Source organism: Schistocerca americana, chromosome 6, assembly GCF_021461395.2.
Source record: "Schistocerca americana isolate TAMUIC-IGC-003095 chromosome 6, iqSchAmer2.1, whole genome shotgun sequence".
Lineage (NCBI taxonomy): Eukaryota > Metazoa > Arthropoda > Insecta > Orthoptera > Acrididae > Schistocerca > Schistocerca americana.
Window position 1 is genome coordinate 502,668,380 of NC_060124.1, and position 19,795 is coordinate 502,688,174.

Sequence of the window (19,795 nt, forward strand, 5' to 3'; positions counted from 1 at the left end):
GCAGCTGCTCGAGCGTCATCAGCGAAAATTTCCTGTAAGGTAGATGGTAGAGACAGAACAACTCGGGATTGATTACAACGGGGACACGAGAATAAAACATGGCGAACTGTCAATGCATGACCACAAGGGCACTGCGGGGTGGGGTCACCGGATAGCAGGTAGCGGTGGCTAAACCAGCGATGCCCAATCCGCAACCTGGCCAAAAGGACCTCCTCTCACCACGATGGTCGAGAGGAGGTTGTCCAAGCTGTTGGGAACGGTTTTACAGGCCAGGGCTTATTTTCTTGAAGTGACGACCAAGTATCCCACCATAATGACACAAGTCTCTTACAAACAACCCGACTAATGTCAGGCGATGGGACACAAAGGGAGGCTGGCCGAGACAGGTGGACTGCAGCCTTGGCCGCAGCATCAGCAGCCTCATTTCCAGGCACTCCTACATGGCGTGGAACCCACATAAAGCTAACAGGAGAGCCATCATCAGCAAAAGAATGGAGGGATTGCTGGATCCGTTGCACCAAGGGATGGACCGGATATGGAGCTCCAAGGCTCTGAAGAGCACTGAGTGAATCAGAGCAGAGTAAATACGGAGAATGGCGGTGGCGGCGGACATACTGAACGGTCTGAGAGGGAGCAAAAAGCTCGGCTGTAAAGTTGGAACACTGGTCGAGGAGCCAGTATTTAAAGGTGAAGTCCTGACGACAAAGGCACAGCCGACACCATCGTCAGTTTTGGAGCCATCACTGTAAATAAAGGTGTTACTGGAGAGTCGCGCACGATGTTCGACAAACCATGAGCAATACACTGCATACGGAGTACCCTCCTTCGGGAGCGAGCTGCGGTCAAGGTGAATTTGAACTGGAGCCTGGAGCCAAGGTGGTGTCGGCCTCGCACCCTCTCTGAAGGTGGTAGGGAGGGCAAAATCCAATTGTCGAAGCAAGCGACGAAAGCAGACTCCAGGGAGCAGCAGGGCACACACATACAACCCATGCTGACAGACGAGAGAATCGTCGAAGAAGGACTGATAAGAGGGGTGGTAGGGCATTGACAACAGCCGGCAGGCATATCGACAAAGCAGTATGTCGCGCCAGTAGGTCAATGGTAATTCGGCATCTTCAACATAAAGACTCTCGGCGGGACTAGTATAGAATGCTCCGGTCGCAAGACGTAACCCCCGATGATGGCCGAGCAGACGAGTAGACGAGGCTCCCATAATCCAGCTTTGATTGGACTATGGACCGATACAAGCGAAGCAGGACAGTGCGATCCGCTCCCCAAGATGAACCACTAAGAACGCGGTGGACATTAAGGGAACGTGTACAACGGGCAGCCAAATAAGAGACATGCGGAGACCAACAAAGTTTCCTGTCCAGTGTGAGCCCTAGAGACTTCGTCGTCTCCATGAATAGGAGAACAATGGGACGGAGATGTAAAGATGGTGGAAGGAATGCTTTATATCGCCAAAAGATGATGCAAACCGTCTTCAGAGGACCGGAAGCCATTAGCCACACTCCATGAGTATAGGCTGTCAAGACAACGCTGAAGAGCCTGAGACGTTAGGTGGAATGCAATCCATAATTGGATTGATTGCTATGGCAGAAAGGGGTACTCTCAGAATGGAGCCCTGAGGCACTCCGTTCTCCTGGAGGAAGACGTAGGACAATATGGAACCCACACGTACTCTAAACATTTGATCTGTTAAAAATGAATCAATAAAAAGGGGCAGGTGACCACATAGGCCCCACCTGTGCATAGTGTGCAGGATACCTCCTCTACAATGGGTATCGTAAGCTGTTGTGTCTAGACTAGACAGCCTAGACACAATGAGAGGAAGCCCAAAGGCACACGCTAAGCTAAAGCAGGATGGCGTGAGGTCTGAAACAGGATATGTAATGAATGCTATAAAGAAAAGTACGTAGCTTCTGGAATATTTAACTTTAATCCATCCTTTTGGTACATCTGGAGATTGTGGCGATACAAGTGAGACTCTTTAGATACATGCAATGTTACTAATGGCGCCTTGCTAGGTTGTAGCCATTGACTTAGCTTAAGGCTACTCTAACTATCTTCTCGGCAAAGTAACGAGGCTTCGTCAGCGTAGTCGCTAGCTACGTCGTCCGTACAACTGGGGCGAGTGCTATTCCGTATCTCGAGACCTGCCTTGTGGTGGCGCTCGGTCTGCAATCACACAGTGGCGACACGCGGGTCCGACATGTACTAATGGACCGCGGCCGATTTAAAGCTACCACCTAGCAAGTGTGGTGTCTGGCGGTGACACTACATTCCTCCCCCGCAAATCGGCGAACGGTCGTGTTATAAGGCTTCCGCCCGCCGTGGGGAGGACCCCATGTTGACGTATGCGATGAGGTGGGGAGCCTAACGACAGGCGAGGCTGTGCCACCCGCACCCAGCCATTCGGTCCGAGGGGATCTAGGAAACGCCTGAAAACCTAGTCCAGGGTGCACGTCAACATGCGGTGTATGCGCCCGTAAAGAGACAGGAAGGGCCGAAGGGTCGACCTCCATTGCGTCGGGGTACCCGACGCGCGATGACGCCATGTGGTCCGGAGCGGGCAAAAGGTCCATGGCGGAGGACAGCTGGTCACGGGAAGCGATCGGCGGCGCGTGACCCAGGGAGGCGCTTGGCGGCTGCAGCGAAGCGTCAACTGTGGGCGGCGCCGGCGGGAGAACAGGCGGCGGCGGCGGCGGCGGCGGCGGCGGTGGCGGCGCGTCGCCATGGGGCAAAATGGAAGGCAGCGTCGGTAACACCTGGGGATGAGGCGAGCCAGTAGATGGGTCCCCAGGGCGCTGACCGGACGGCACCGTCGCTGAAAGCAGACGGGGAGCGGCAGAACCCGTGCGACGACAGAGGTGCAGCTGATTGAGATGCCAACGCACCTCACCAGAGGCCCCCAAAACCAGATACATAGCGCGGCCGAGGCAGCGAAGAATGCGCCCTGCGAGCCAACGCCGTGAACCGCGATATTTGCGATAAAATACAACGTCGCCTGGAGCAAAAGCAGGAGTCTGCCGCTGCACAGGAACCTGATGCGGCGGATGCAGCAAAGACATCAAGGTTCGATCAGGACGACCATGGAGCAACTCAGCCGGCGAGCGACCATCTCGGGGCTGAGAGCGATACGATGACAAAAAGAGCAACAACGCGTCCTCCCGAGAATGCGACTCTTTTAGCTTCAACATCTGTGACTTGAATGTCCGGACCAATCTTTCAGTGGCACCGTTTGACTGAGGCGAAAACGGCGCGGACGTCAGATATTGAATAACATTGGCCTGGCAGAATGACTGAAATTCTGCAGACATGATTTCCGGCGACGTCGGCGCACACTTTTTGTGGGACGAACACAGTCACTGTTAGAGACAGTGGCACTGGACGAAGTGGAATTAACTACATGAATGTCCATGGGCGAAGGTTCACGAGCCTGAGTGTCCTTGGTTCGATTCCGACGCGAAGTAAAGGGCCTGGAATGATTAAGAGTGTCTGAACTGAGCTTTTTCTGGCAAACACTTTGAACATGTCCTTTCTTATTACAGAAAAAGCAAACAGCTTGGCGTGACGGACAATTTTCACGCGAATGTCTAGTAGCACACTGCGGCCATGATTTCACGGCATTTGTATGCTGGCGCAGCACACCTGGTTTAGAGCATGGTGGCAGCTGCGCGGACATGAGCGAGGGCAGTTGACCGGTCCGTGCAGCGCGCCCGGTGGGCCGGTTAATGTGACACACGGCTGGCGAAGTTGTAAATGATTCCTGAGCAAATTCAAGCGTGTCTTGTCTATCCAATATGTCTATCACTTGTTGAAGGGAGGGATTGACGAGTTTCAAAATCTGTTCCCGTATGCGAACATCAGAAACGTTCTGTGCTATTGCATCACGTACCATAGTATCTGAATAAGGGAGTCCACATTCACACTCAAAAGCACAATCCCTTGTAAGGCCTTGCAATGTTGCAACACACTCCCTATTAGTTTGACCGGCCGTACGTTTTGTACGAAAGAAAGTATACCTTTTTGCAACTACATTAACTGTTGTCTTGAAATAGGCATCTAAAGCAGACAAAATTTCTTCGTAGGACAGAGTTGCTACGTCGCGTCGGGGAAATAATTTCACTATCACACGGTACGTTTGCACCCCTACACACGCCAATAAATGCGGCTGCCTCTCGTTACCTTGAATTCTGTAGGCGGCGAGATGAAATCCAAACTGGCGTGACCACTCCTTCCATGTTTCCACGTCTGCTTGAAAATTACGGAATGGTGGTGCAACTGCATGTTGTGGCTGCGGTAGCGGTGAAGCGGCGGCTGCCGCATCGTTTTGCAGTGCATGTTGACCCTGGACGAGCTGTCCAAGGGCATCCAATAACGCCTGCGTCTGCTGATTCTGCAAGCTATAAAATTCGGACAGTACATCTGGCGAAGCCATGACACAAGTAAATGTAAGCAATTAGAAAGAACAAGACCCTTTCCGTTGACTCGTCGCCAAAAATGTTGTGTCTAGACAAGACAGCCTAGACACAATGAGAGGAAGCCGAAAGGCACGCGCTAAGCTAAAGCAGGATGGCGTGAGGTCTGAAACAGGATACGTAATGAATGCTATAAAGAAAAGTACGTAGCTTCTGGAATACTTAACTTTAATCCATCCTTTTGGTACATCTGGAGATTGTGGCGATACAAGTGAGACTCTTTAGATACATGCAATGTTACTAATGGCGCCTTGCTAGGTCATAGCCATTGACTTAGCTTAAGGCTATTCTAACTATATGCTTGGCAAAGTAGCGAGGCTTCGTCAGTGTAGTCGCTAGCTACGTCGTCCGTACAACTGGGGCGAATGCTATTCCGTATCTCGAGACCTGCCTTGTGGTGGCGCTCGGTCTGCAATCACACAGTGGCGACACGCGGGTCCGACATGTACTAACGGACCGCGGCCGATTTAAAGCTACCACCTAGCAAGTGTGGTGTCTAGCGGTGACACCACAGTAAGCCTTCTCCAAATCGAAGAACACAGCTACCGTTTGGCGCTTTCACAAAACGTTGTTCATGATGAACGTCGACAAAGTCACAAGGTCGTCAACAGCGGAGCGGCGTCGATGAAAGCCACATTGAACATTGGTAAGTAGCCATCGAGATTCAAGAATCCAAACCAACCGAGCGTTAACGATGCGCTCCATCACCTTACAGACACAGCTTGTAAGAGAAATTGGGGCGGTAATTAGAAGGAAGGTGTCTATCCTTCCCAGGTTTGGGTATGGGAACAACGACAGCCTCACGCCAACGCATGGGGATCTGACATTCGGTCCAGACGCGATTATAGGTATGAAGAAGAAAGCATTTGCCTGCCGGAGAAAGGTGTGTCAGCATCTGAACGTGAATGGCATCTGGCCCCAGAGCAGAGGACCAGGACAGTGCAAGTGCACGTTCGAGTCCCTGCATGGTAAAGGGGGCATTATAATCTTCCAGATTCAGCGAGTGGAAGGAAGGTCACCGAGCCTCTTCTGCCTCTTTTCTGGGAAGGAAGGCAGGGTGGTAATGGGCGGAGCTTCAAACCTCCACAAGAAGGCGGCCGAAGGCGTTGGAGACATCCACAGGGTCCACAAGTACCTCATTACCTGAAGTGAGGCCAGGTATCGAGGAGTGGGCCTTAATGCCCCACAGCCGGCGCAGGCCACCCCAGACGACAGAAGAGGGAGTAATACTGTTAAAGGAGCTTGTGAAAGAGGCCCAACAAGCTTTTTTGCTGTCTTTGATGACTCAACGACATTGCGCTCGGAGGCGTTTGTAATCAATACAATTCGCCAGCGTAGGATGGCGGTGAAAGGCGCGCAAAGCACGTCGTCGAGCACGGATAGCATCACTGCAAGCCTCATTCCACGAGGGGACTGAAACGCGATGTGAAGAAGAGGTACTACGAGGAATGGAACGTTCGGCAGCATTGATGATAACAGCCATGAGGTATTGGACCTAACTGTCACAGCTGAGAAAATCTTGGTCCAGAAAGGACGCCAGGGAGCCAGTCAGCTTTTGGTATGTTCCAGCTCGAGGGACGTGGGGATGGGGTGTGGTGCAGGAGACGAACGACACAGGGGAAATGGTCGTTCGAGTAGGTGTCAGAAACGACATACCATTCGAACCGATGGGCAAGAGTGGTAGAAGAGATCGAGTGGTCCAAGTAGGAGTATGTACGAGTAGAGTCCGAGAGGATAGTCGGGGCGCTCGTATTGAGGCAGACAAGATTGAGGTGGTTGAAAACATCCACCCAGAGCGGCCTCTCTGACAGGATGCAAAAGAACCCCAAAGGGGATGATGGGATTGAAGTCGCCAAACAATAAAAACGGCGGAGGAAGCTGAGCAATCAGGTGCATCATGTCAGCCAGATGACGATGGAGTGTAGACAGTACAAACAGAAAAAATAAAGGCAGAAAGAGTAATATGGACAGCTACTGCTTGGAGTGGGGTGGTCAATGGGATGGGATGGTATGGTAATAGACATCGTCCCGAACGAGCAACATGACCCCACCAAGAGCTGGAATATCGTCCACAGGGGTTAGGTCAGATCGCTCAGAGGTATAGTGGGTAAAAGCAATACGGTCAGTTGGGCGTAACTTCGTTTCCTGGAGACCAATGCTGAGCGAACAGTGCAGGCAGAGGAGCAGTTGTAATTCCTCCCGATCAGATCGAATACCTCTTATGTTCCAATGTAACAGAGCCATCGCGAATCAGAGAAAGAGGGAAGGAAACGGGTGAAGAGTTGGTCACCTCGACGGCCGCGGAGGGCCAGGTTTCGAGGGAACATCGCTACAACCGTTGGGAGGCGGATCCTGTTCCATCGCGTCGCCGCTAGCTGCAGCCACATTCCTGGGTTGCGCAGGAGGGGCAGCAACGTCCGCCAACAATAGGCCAACTGAATGCCTGGCAGCAGAGCGTCCCGGCGAAACTGAGGACGGCCGGGAGCAGCGACTGTCAGATGGATCATCAGACGAAACGCGCTGGCGTGGAGAGGGGGATAAAGACTTCTTCTTTGAGGCCTTCTTGGAAGAGTCACAGGGATGGTAGGCTGCGGGAGCTGGACCCAAAGAAAGTCCTCACGCTCGGGGTCCTTTATTCAACGCCGGGCCTCGGAAGCTGGGGTCCATAACGTTTCCCTGATGGACGCCTGAGAGGTGGATCGCTTCTCAGGCGGCGGAGGACGAGGAGGAGGAGGAAGGGTGGCCCCTGGGGCAGAGGGGGCGGGGGCCGCGAGGGAGCAGGATTTGGAAGGAAGGGATTGGGGAGGCGGAGGCATAGACCTCAGATGGGGTGAGGAGGTGGAGGGGGGACAGGATAGGGGTGAGGATACCGCAGAAGGAGTGGACATGACTGAACCAAACGACATTGTCAACATCACGGGATGGAGGTGGTCATATTTCTTCGTGGCCTCAAAATAAGACAGATGGTCCAAGGTTTTCAATTCTTGTATCTTGGTTCAAATGGCTCTGAGCACTATGGGACTCAACTGCTGCGGTCATTAGTCCCCTAGAACTTAGAACTAGTTAAACCTAACTAACCTAAGGACATCACAAACATCCATGCCTGAGGCAGGATTCGAATCTGCGACCGTAGCGGTCTTGCGGTTCCAGACTGCAGCGCCTTTAACCGCACGGCCACTTCGGCCGGCTCTTGTATCTTCTTCTCTTTCTGATATGCAGGGCAGTCGAAGGATCTAGGCAAGTGGAGGCCAGGACTACTGACGCACCGAAGTGGTGGGGTGCATGTATGTCCTTCACGAAGAAGACGTCCATAATCGCCACAAAGGGGCTCAGCTTCACACCATGACGACATGTGCCCAAAGCGCAAACATCGAAAGCAACGCATAGGAGGCCGGACATAAGGTCGCACGTCACATCAGTAGCACATCACCTTTACCTTCTCTGGGAGAACATCCCCCTCGAAGGCGGGGATAAAGGCCCCAGTGTCGACGCGACGATCTTTGGGGCCGTGCTGGACTCGCCGGACGAAATGCACGCCATGGCGCTCCAGGTTGGCCCTGAGCTCCTCATCAGATTGCAGCAGGAGGTCCTGATGGAAATTAATCCCCTGCGTCCTACTGAGCGCCAGATGCGGGTCAATGGACACTCGGATATCCCCTAGTCGGTCGCATGCCTGGAGCGCTGCCGACTGTGTAGTGGAGGTGGTCTTTATGAGAATAGTCCCCAGACGCATTTTACCAAGAGCCTCGATTTCTCCGAAGATATCTCCGATATGCTGTACAAAGAACATGGGCTTGGAGGTGGCGAACGTTCCCCCATCGGTCCGAGAACAGACTAAATAGTGGGGGAAGTATTTCGCCCCAAGCCGGGAGTGGGCAAGGGGGGAAAGGCAGAAGTACCAGAAGTACCGGAACCATAGACAGAGACAGAACCTTTCCTCTTAGAATACGCAGCCGCAGAGCGACCTGATGCATGTTGACGTTTCATCTGCGAAACGTCCGCCCCGATACCGCCCACTCCGACCACGGGCTCTCCCCATGGGCGCCACCCAGCCTCAGCAAGGGCCACCTGGCAGGATGACCATTGCTGGGAGTCCTGATGCCCCAGGTAGATGGGCATCTACTCCTTGGCTGACGTGGGGAGGGTGCAGCTCAGGTATCAGCAGTACGATCCCTGTGTTGTCAGGGGGCTACAACCTAGAGGGTACATGACGACACCACCACAACGGGCTGCCTACCGTGCTGGATTTCGGGTGCCATGGAAAGTCCATCATGATCGTAGGTGCAGATGGGGACGCACTATGGGCGTGACTTGTGCAACCCATCAAGTATTTAGGACCAAATTGATGAACAGTGGGTGCAGTCACGACGCCGTTTCGATGATGAGGGCCAAGGTCTTGGTGCACTGAGGACCAGTGATACACCACGTAAGGTGTCCTTCCGAAAAAGGCTCGTACTTCTGTAGAATTTTGAAAAATGGAGGTCAAACCCCAATTGGGACCATCACATTGAAGGCCGAAATGGTTGAAACTCCTTTTAGTCGCCTCTTACGACAGGCAGGAATACCTCGGGCCTATTCTTACCCCAGAGCCGCAGGGGGGCATGTCTGTCGCTGTCTGTTATTCTTTGGTGTATATCTCCGCGAATTAACAATTAATGAACATACTGCACAGTCACATACTTACATTCGCGATGGTACTCGCAAAGCAGTGGAGGGTCTGTTTAGCTATGATACAGCAATTGGGAAGCATACTGCCGCGTCGTTGGTAGGTTCTAAAATTATGATTAAAAAGTGTGTTTGAAATCTTATTGGACTTGACTGCTAAGGTCATCAATACCTAAGCTTACACACTACTTAACCTAAATTATCCTAAGGACAAAGACACACACCCATGCCCGAGGGAGGACTCGAACCTCCGCCGGGACCAGCCGAAAATTATGATAAAATTGCTAAAATTGGTCGCACTATCAACTATGATGGTTATTATTACAGTACATCGATGGTGTCTTTTCCATCCCAACAGTTCAGGTACGCTGTTGATTACCACAGAATGTGATTTACACTGTGTGATACCTACTTTACTGCGGGAGTCAATGGATCAAACGTGTTAATGTCAGTTTAGAATCTGACACAGACGTCAAAGTTGTGGCAGAAAAATATGTATGGCATTGTACAAAGCATGTTACAGCAGAAAAAGCGATGTATCAAACAACGAAACAGGGTCCCTCTCCTGCGACTGATCACATGTGGGAGAAGGTTATCGTACATTACAGGCGATGAAACCTTACACCTGTCTGTGTAAGCGACATCGATCACTGGCCACCTGCTCCAATGGATAAATACTTGTATATTTAATAGGATCGCCGCATATGGATTAGATTGGATTGGATTGTTTAGGGGAAGAGACCAAACAGCGAGGTCATCGGCCTCATAGGATTAGGGAAGGAAGTCGGCCGTGCCCTTTCAAAGGAACCATCCCAGCATTTGCATGGAGCGATTTAGGGAAATCACGGTAAACCTAAATCAGGATGGCCGGAAGCGGGATTGAACCGTCGCCGCATATGCTCGATGCCGGTACGTACATGATATTCGTTTTCGATACATCGGAAGAGAGAGATGCGGTAAAAATCTATGGGATGAAATTAATGGAGCTTTTATAGCTCGTAATTTTACTCTGCTGGATGGTAAAGAATAACGATGGTAGAATGTTTGGGTGATAGTCGCGAATGGATCCTGAGGGACGACAGCATGCTATCACTTCCACCGAGGGGTCAAAACACGCTCCTGTAGCATTAACTCAGCTCACTCTGTTTATACACAGGTTGCAGAATGTGTTGGATATTGCTCTCTCCGACTTATGAGTAAAATTGCTAAAACTGATCTCTCTGTCAACTGCAGTGTGTATTACAGTACATCGCTCCATATCAGTGGCGTCTTTCCAATCCCGATCGTCGACTCAGTACGCTGTTGACTACCGCATAATGAATGACTGACACCAATCCTTTGAGATGGAGGGAACCTTGACGGAATGCTGGATATCTGCTACTTATCATTGTGAATCATGGGATGAAGTGTAGAGGCCATCACCTTAATACAGCTGTTTAGAAAAGTTCCTCATTGCTACAGACTCTTCCTATTTCCATATGCTGCGGTACCCTGCACATGTCTTTTTTTTTCACCAATAAGACAAGAGCACCTCTTTTCATTTGTACTACCTCACACGTGTTGTGAACAGCACCTTTCGGTGATGGTCAGCACCGGAACAGTAATCATGTACAGGACTGCAAAATGAAGGACCAATGCATTACGAAACGGAGCACCAAGACATCTCCTACCCTTTCGATGGGAAGATGAGATTAACTGTATAGGCATAGCTATTGGAACCGTTGCGATGTCTTCCACATTTTTGTCAATGAGAAATATCGCGTCTGTGTTTTATTTCTTCCAGCCTGTGGTGTGGTAGCTGTATAGTTCATGTCATGCGAAGTTCACTTTTCTATGATTAATGTCGGTTTAGCAGCAGTTGACACGGATCTCTAAGTCATGGTAGGAAAAAAATAAAAAATAAAAAAAGTGTATGTAGGTGTACACAGATTGGGCGTGTTACAACCGAAAAAACAATGTATTAAACTGTCTATGAAGGAGCAATACAGGAACCCTCTCGTGTGATTGATAGTCTGTTGGATATGCTCATCCTACAGTATAGGTGTTGAAACTTTATATCGGCCTGTGGAACGACTTCGATCACGAACCACCCGCTCCAATGAAATACCTGTGTATTTAATAGGATCGCCACATATATTTGGGTGATAGACATGAATGCACACTGACAGACTCAGATCTCCTTCGGACTAGCTGTATGTAGTTAGGAGACGTGTCGGAAAACTTCATCCTTCCTCCATGCCATGTATGATGTGTAGTCTTCCTAATTTTCCCTGCAAGAAACACCACCATAACTGCTCGTACTATCTCTCCTACTACCTCGTGTTGTAGGGGAAAGCTTAGTTTGGCGCTGGTCTTACCGACTGTACATGGCTGGCTAAGACACCACATTCCCATTTCCACCGAGTGGTCAAACCGTGCTCCTGTCGCATTAACTCAGCTCGTCCTCTTTCCCTACAGGATGCAGAAGGTCTTAGATATAGCGTTCTCCAAATCCCGAACAGGTCAGACTTAAATGGGGCCGATCACATAGACTATGCTGCAGGGAGGTCAGGGCAGAGACTTAGGAGCAGTTACAAGATGCGGAGGGACTGTCCAGAAAACAGCGCCGGAGTTTCTGTCGTATGGGATCCTTAGCTGATAGGTTCGAAAAATTTGACTCATTTCTAGATATGAGAGTGCCACGAATATGATTCACCAGTGGCTGTAATCATTAAAACTTGTCTCTACAGGATCCAACGCAAGTAAGTGGTTGAATGGATAGACTCGATTCCAAACCGTGGACAGCATTTCTGCCAGAAAACCTAACACTATCAGAGGCTCGTGTGTGTGTACCTGTAGACTTAAGACTGCGTTTTATGCAGGGTGACGGTAAAATGGTCGCCCCGATAGTGTTTTTAATAGCATGATCCTTATGCGAAATGTATGTTGTGCGCTGTATAATCCCTCTGTGGTCAGCTTCAGATGTCATTTCTCAACAGTGTTCCTCGAAAAGAACATTTGTTCCCTCCACGGGTTCCCCTTTAACCTACCTGGTGAGTGTAATCCGACTACAGAAAAAAGCGAAAACAAAAATTACTCGCCATGCAAAGTGACTCTCATGATAAATTTAATTTCGAAATGAGGACATCCTGTGCTGATCGGTAGTTTTCGCATCAAAATAGTCGAAGTGTTTTTTCCAGATTTTATGTAGGGTAGGTATGTCTCTGCTGATCATTTGTGATCAGTGGCGGTACGCTTAGCTGGACATCACAAAGTAATGAGATGCGAGAACAGTAGAACGTAAAAAGCTATACCGAGTTTGCTCATAAAACAAAATGAAAACGGCCTTTGTCTATTTTCATGGAAAGAGGACATTTATTATCGTCGCGAATGTTTTTTTTCGTTTTTTAGTAGTATCTTCATTATAGGACTCGAAATGATGTTAAACAGTCCAGCGCAGAATGGCGGGCGACTTCTCTACGAGACTGTGGCTCCCCCTCGGTCCCAGCTGGTGTGTGACGTTAAACAAAAAGGTTTTCCATCCCAGAAGAAGAGACCTATTGGAGGAGTTGGGGACCTGTCTAGTCTGTGACAGCTCATGTGCCCCTTAACCGTTAGGGGACTGTGTCACTATACTGGAACGTCGTCCTTTTATCTTCTATTGTTTAGTCAATTATACCTGCTTTTGTGTTGGCGAAGGACCATCGAATCAAGTCGGACAAAAAAATGGCTCTGAGCACTATGGGACTCAACTGCTGTGGTCATAAGTCCCCTAGAACTTAGAACTACTTAAACCTAACTAATCTAAGGACATCACACACATCCAAGCCCGAGGCAGGATTCGAACCTGCGACTGTAGCGGTCGTGCGGTTCCAGACTGTAGCGCCTTTAACCGCTCGGCCACTTCGGCCGGCCAAGTCGGAGACCTGGCAGCCAGTGTCGTGAGGCTGCTGGTAGAGTAGCTCCCTCCCTTGGTCCATCCACCCTGTAGGTGCAGAGAGGGCCTCGATTTTCGGCATTTTGTGATTTTACATCGACGAGAACGCAAGTTGAACTACCGCTTCGTCTGTAATCTTTTAGGACGACGCTTTCCCCTAGTACATGTGCTGCATTATGACCTGTTCAGTACGAGTTCTGGTTTTTCACTACAATTCCGAACTGCAATTAGAACTGTGACGCATTTTGTCCATAAACTGTGATAGTGCGAATTGGCTTCGATTACCTGGGCTATAGGGAGATTTTTAGTAGGTGTCTGTAGCGAACTCCGACGTCAAACAACGATAGATGTTGTATGCTTGCAGGTAATACACTTTTTTTTAACTCCTCTCTGTCCAACACCAGTTTCTAGCCAGTTAGACGTATTTCCCACCAAAAAGATTAAAGACAGTACCTTACATCCCAGCTTTTTCCCCCTAGCTTGTAGGTGTGGAGTAGAGTTGGACTGTTTCTGTCATTGGTTTCGAGTGGTATTGCAACATTTTTTCCCAGCAGGATAATGCCAGTTGTATGGTATCGTCAGTTTTTGCGGTGTATTGCGATTTTGTGCCGTCCTTGTGATGCTATGCATATAGTTCTGTAATTAGGTTCGACCTTTGTGATTAATTACATAATTAGAATTGATATTTGCGCCAGTTACCTGACAAAAATAAATAAAGTACACTAACCTAACCTCTCTCTCCCTCATCTGCCATTTTTAATTTCCAGTATATTTCAAGCACCTCTAGTGGTTTAATTGTGTTATGGGGATGCACTTGGGCTTTCCACCCAGAAGGACCAGGGTTCGAGTCACTGATACATTGCACTTTTACGTGCACTGTGTGTTTGTTCACTGCATTATTTTAGGGTCTTTAAGCATTGTGAGCGTGTTTGCATAGTGTTACAAATGCATTATTTTTGTGATCTACGAGTAGTTTGCACGTCTATGTACCGTGTACTGGATTATTTCGGTAATTTACGTGATGTTTGCCTCTCTGCACATTAGTGTACTGCATTATTTACGAGTAGTTTCCAGGTCTGTAAACTGTATATTGTAACCCCAAGCATGTCAGGTTAGGGGTTTTGTATCAGAGTAATAAATAAACTACGTGAAGCTGTGTTCCTATTGACTGAACTGCATGATCATGTGACCTAATGCAGCACCCTCTAGTGGTGAACTCGAGAACTAGCTCAGTTCTTTGGTCTGCTGGATCGGAGGCAGTTGTTTCCATGTATTGTGTAATGCAGCTCCAACGCATCTTGGTAAAAGCATTTATTTGCAGGACCGTATTCTTCCTCTAGTCAAGCATTAATGCTCACTTCCATTCTTCATGCAGTGAGCTGTGGATGCACTCCTCACCTGGGTGAGTGCATGTAATGCAGCAATTAAAACTCCTCATGTCTCTCACCAACATCCTGCTAATTGAACACATGCTCTTCCAACACTGACAGCTCAACAACCACTGACATCTCAGCCTCTTGTGGTGGTAACACCACACTATTCCACTAATGGTGAAGGTAGATAAGAAATTTCAACAAATTTAAAAAAGTTTATAGAAATTTAAACAAATTATATTCGAATTGAATGACATCATGAGCAGTCTCTAGTGAGGGCAACCCCATACTAACTGCCCTCAGCTGCAGGAGTAAGCTCTTAGAGCAAAATTCCCTCCAAAATTGGAAATTCACGCCCATTTTCCAAGTGGATAATGTGCCATCATGCAAAAATCCGGAAAGGGGGTAGGGGACTGCTGGGTGACCCATAGAAGTACATAATTCAATTTCCCACCAAATTCAAACTTCCCACCAGAGGATGTGGTTTTTACCCGCCAAAAGCGGGATAACAGTACTCGTGTCATCAGCTGACGTCACGGCCGCCATTTTGGATTACGTCACGCACTGTAGCCAATTCTACTTGTCAGCATCTTGGATGATGTCATCATGGCCTTCTTGAATACATCTGACAACAATGGAGAGTGGGGTGACACATAGATTGCTCCACTACTAATAAACCCCTCCCTTCCAGCAAGAATTTGAATTGCACAATTTGTTTTACAAGATGGTGGCATTCCTTTCATTTATGTGACGTTGCCAACAGCAGCCAACTTTACTTGCAAGACTTGTACCCATCCAACCTTTGCTGCCTAGCTTAACATCTCATGCTTCCAACAAGACAAGAAAATAATCTGTAGATGAATATAAAAAATTGAGAATCAGTTATATTATGATCTTTTTGACTGTAGCAAAGTTAAAGACACCAGCGGAGCAATTCTAACATTGTGCTCCATAATGGGGCAACACTTGGGAGAAACTAAAGTAATTTTATAGGCTTTATTGACCTGATAAAGCGGTCTTACGTGAAATGGTGCAACATGCTTGTAATTCTCAGGGATATAGCTCTAAGCTAATAGGAAAGACAAGTGCAATACTATACATAGAAGAATCAAGAGGGAAGCGCTCATATTAAGATGTCCGTAAAGCAGGGCACTCTTCCTCTCCTAGTATTCAAACCCTTCATCAAAGACGCTATGAGAGAAATAAAATAAAGTTTCTGGAGTGAGGCTAAACCTAAACGTGAAATGATATCAGTGATGACATTCGCCCGTGATGTTGATTTCTTTGGCAGTAGTGTGGAAGAATGTGAGGATCTGTTGAATGATACGAACAGTAGCCCAAGGGGATCAGAATATGGGCTGAGAGGAAACGAAAGAAAGACAAAAATATTTATGTGAAGCAGAAATGAGATCGGCGGTAAAGTTAACATCAAAATTGGGGTCCACATAATAGATGCCCAGTCTGAAGGAATTTTACTATCTTGAAAGCAAAATAAACGTGTAACAGATTAAGGAGGGTATACGAAACTAACTAGCACAGGCAAAGAGGGCATTAAACGTTAGCAAAAGTCGAAGAGTATCGGACATAGACCTTTTTATATTCCACGTTTGCAATACAGCATTCTGTGCTAATGTACCATGGGTCATGGATATACAGAAAAAGAAGTGAATCGAAGGGTTTGAGACCTGATGCTATAGAAGATCGTTGAAAATTTGGTGGACTGATAAGATAATAAATCAGGAGGTACGCCTGAGAATTGTCGAGGAAGGGAATATATCGAAGACAATGACTGGAAGAAGGGACAGCAACATACACGTGTTAAGGCATCGTGGAGTAGAAGAGTTTTCATGTTATTATGCTGTTAGAGGGAGCCAAAGTGTGCACGAAATTTGGGGGAAGTACTTTTAATGCACAGTGGATGATGTTGGGTGGAAATCTACTTACATGTAAAGGAGTAGTCCAGGAGAGTAGATCTTTTCAGTCGCATCAAAACAGCTACTGGTTCTAATGACAGGAAAAAAAAGTGATGCTCGCAGTTACTTTCCTTTGACCAGACGCACTTCCTAAACCCTTACAACTTGCCTGTCCGCATTACAAGGCTGATGGGCAAAAATATAATTATTTGACTTATGACACTTTCTTCAAATGTCAGTTTAGATATGGCATTGATGAGCGTCAGAAACAGCTGGAGTTGCCTACACGCAATGGATTCTCGATTAAAAAGAAGGACTGATAAGAAATATCCGGAGAATCGTCGAGGAAGGGAATATATCGAAGACAAAAAATAGTTCAAATGGCTCTGAGCACTATGGGACTTAACTTCTGTGGTCATCAGCCCCCTAGAACTTAGAACTACTTAAACCTAATAACTAACCTAAGGACATCACACACATCCATGCCCGTGGCAGGATTCGAACCAGCGACCTTAGCGGTCGCGCTGTTCCAGACTCTAGCGCCTAGAACCACTCGGCCACCCCGGCCGGCTATCGAAGGCAATGACTGGAAGAAGGCACAGTAAGATACACGTGTTAAGACATCGTACAAAAATTTTTAAGCCTAGACCACAGTTTTCAGTACAGATTTGCAGCATGAAGACTACTATCTGTTGTTTTCTACGACGATCTTCAGGTCGTAATTTGCAATTTATACGGGCATGTGATGCAAGTTTTATTAATGCAACTGGCAATTTTCCTTCTTCATTATCGTCATCTTGCAAGATTATGGTTTGAAAACTACTTGCTCACTATGAACCTTTAAACTAAATAGTATCAGTCTTGTTGGCCCACAAAATGAATGCATATCACTGGATGACTGTAATTAATGATGTTTCTCAATGCATGTTCACCACTTTTTTTACTATTTGAACAATGCTAAGGCGGTTTTAGAAAGCAGCCGAAAGTAATTTAATAAGTCACATCAGGACGGCCGTCTCCTCCCTGACAATATCAGGCTTCACTAATGATTGTAAAAGACCAGTAATCTAAAACTGTGAATAACTGTCGTGATCCCACAGTTAAATCGTTATATAGCGGTGGTGAAGCACACTGTTCGCGGTAACAGGCGACTAGAAAATGTCAGCACTAGGCAATGTCACCGAAAAAAAAAAATCATAACCGGAAGGGTTATTTCTAGTCTCATGAGCAACGCCCACAACGACACAACCTCCACTAAAGCGAAGTGAAAGAACTGAAGTGGACGTTTCGTGCTTCTAGAGCGTCCCAGAAGCAGTCCGTGCGCCCGCACAATGAAAACGTCAATCAGTGAATAGCTTTCAGCTGGTAGGTCGTTCCTTTTGATGTCACAAAAAGCTTTTAGGGTCCATTCAACGGCCACGCGATGTATGTTCTGCCTGCCTTTCTCTCAACAGTCACCCCTGCAGTAATTCAGCACAATTATCTCTTTCTCTTTCTCTCTCTCTCTCTCCCTACATGATACTATACACAGCAACTGGATTTCTCTATATGTGAAATATTAACTGGGTTAAATCACTGTTACAAACTATGAAAATAAACTACAGCCATTTGATGCTTCAAATTACAGTATTTCAGATATCTGGATAAAAACTGTTAAGGAGAAAGCTATAGAGGACACTAAAAAACATGTCCCGCATTCCACCACCGGACAGTACTGGTCAAAAATGTGTATCTTGTGATGCCAGAATCTCATGGAACTTTATCATTACTTGGATTAAAGAAAATAAATTATGTAAGACTAAACTTAATTAAGAAACTACAATAGTTAATGAATGTACAAATCTGCATATCAGTTTTCTTGTACGATGTGAGAGTGACCAAGCCTTGATTAATCTGCACCTACATTCATAATCCGTAGGCCACCGTATGGTGTATGGTGGAAGGTACCTTGTACCTCCCTCAGTCATTTCTTTTCCTGTTTCACTAACAAAGTGAGTGGAAAAAAACTACTCAGTACGAGCCCTGATTTGTTTTATCTAGTCTTCGTGGAGCTTACGCGAAATTTACGTTGGTGGCAGAAGAATCGTTCTGTAGTCAGCTGCAAATGCCTGTTCTCTAAATTTTGTCAATAGTATTTCGTGAAAAGAACGTCGTCTTCCCACCAGGGATTCCGTCTTGAGTTCACGAAGCATCTCCGTTGCACTCACGTGTTGATCGAACCTGCCACTAACAAATCTAACTCCGCGGCTCCCAACTGCTTGGATACATTCCTTTAATCCCACCTGGTGGGCATCCCAGACACTCGAGCAGTACTCATAAATGGGTCATGCAAGTGTTCTATACGTGGTTACGTCAACATATGAGCTACAATTTCCTAAAATTCTGCCAGTAAACCGGAGCTAATTGTTCTCGACTATCATCCTCACGAGCTCACTCTATTTCATATCGTCTTGAAACGATACGCCTAGACATTTAATGAACGTGGCTCTGACAAGCAGCACACCATAATACGGTTTTCTAATATTAGAGCACTGTTTTCTTTGATTACATTTTTCTACATTTAGAACAAGTTACCACTCGTCACACCAAATAGAAATTCTGCTTACATCATCCTCTATAGTCCTGCAGTCATTCAGTGAAGGCACTTTCCCATACACTCCAGCGTGATCGCAGATTGTTGCTCACCCTTTCCATCAGATGATTTATGTATGTACAGAACAAGAACAGTCCTATTACACTTCCCCGGTGCACTCTTGATATTACTCTTATCTCGGGTGAATACCCGCCATAAGGGTCAACGTGTTGGGTTCTATTACCCATATATGTGGAAACCTTTTCCTTATGCTCGTACGAGTTTTTAAATTCAACTCTAGTTTTTAATTATACTGACAAAATAAATCACAGCACCAAGAAATAATTAATGTGGAATAAAGAAATTAAGAGGGTACATTTGTCTAGGTAATATATTTAAGTGATTAAGGTAACAAGATTATAGAGTAATGTAAGCGCGAGAGAAGCCACTGCAAATGTGAAATGCTGGTACATCAATAACCAGTGTAACCGCCAGAATGTTGAATGGAAGCTTGCAGACGTGCATGCATTGTGTGTACAGCTGGCGGATGTCAGTTTGTAGGACGGAGTTTCATGTCTATTGCAACTAGTCGGTCAGTACAGGGACGTTTAATGCTGGTTGTGAATGGTGGTGCAGCTGCTGTCCGCTGATGTCCCATGCCTGCTCGACTGGAGACATATCTGGTGACCGAGCAGGCCAAGAGCATGTTGGGTTACAGCAGTGGTATGTGGGCGTGTGTTCTCACGCCGGAAAACACCCTTTGGAGAGTTGTTCATGAATAGCAGCACAACACATCGAATCACTAGGCTCAACTACAGATTTGCAGTCAGGGTGACTGGGATAACCACGAACTGCTGCTCCTGCTCGTACGAAAT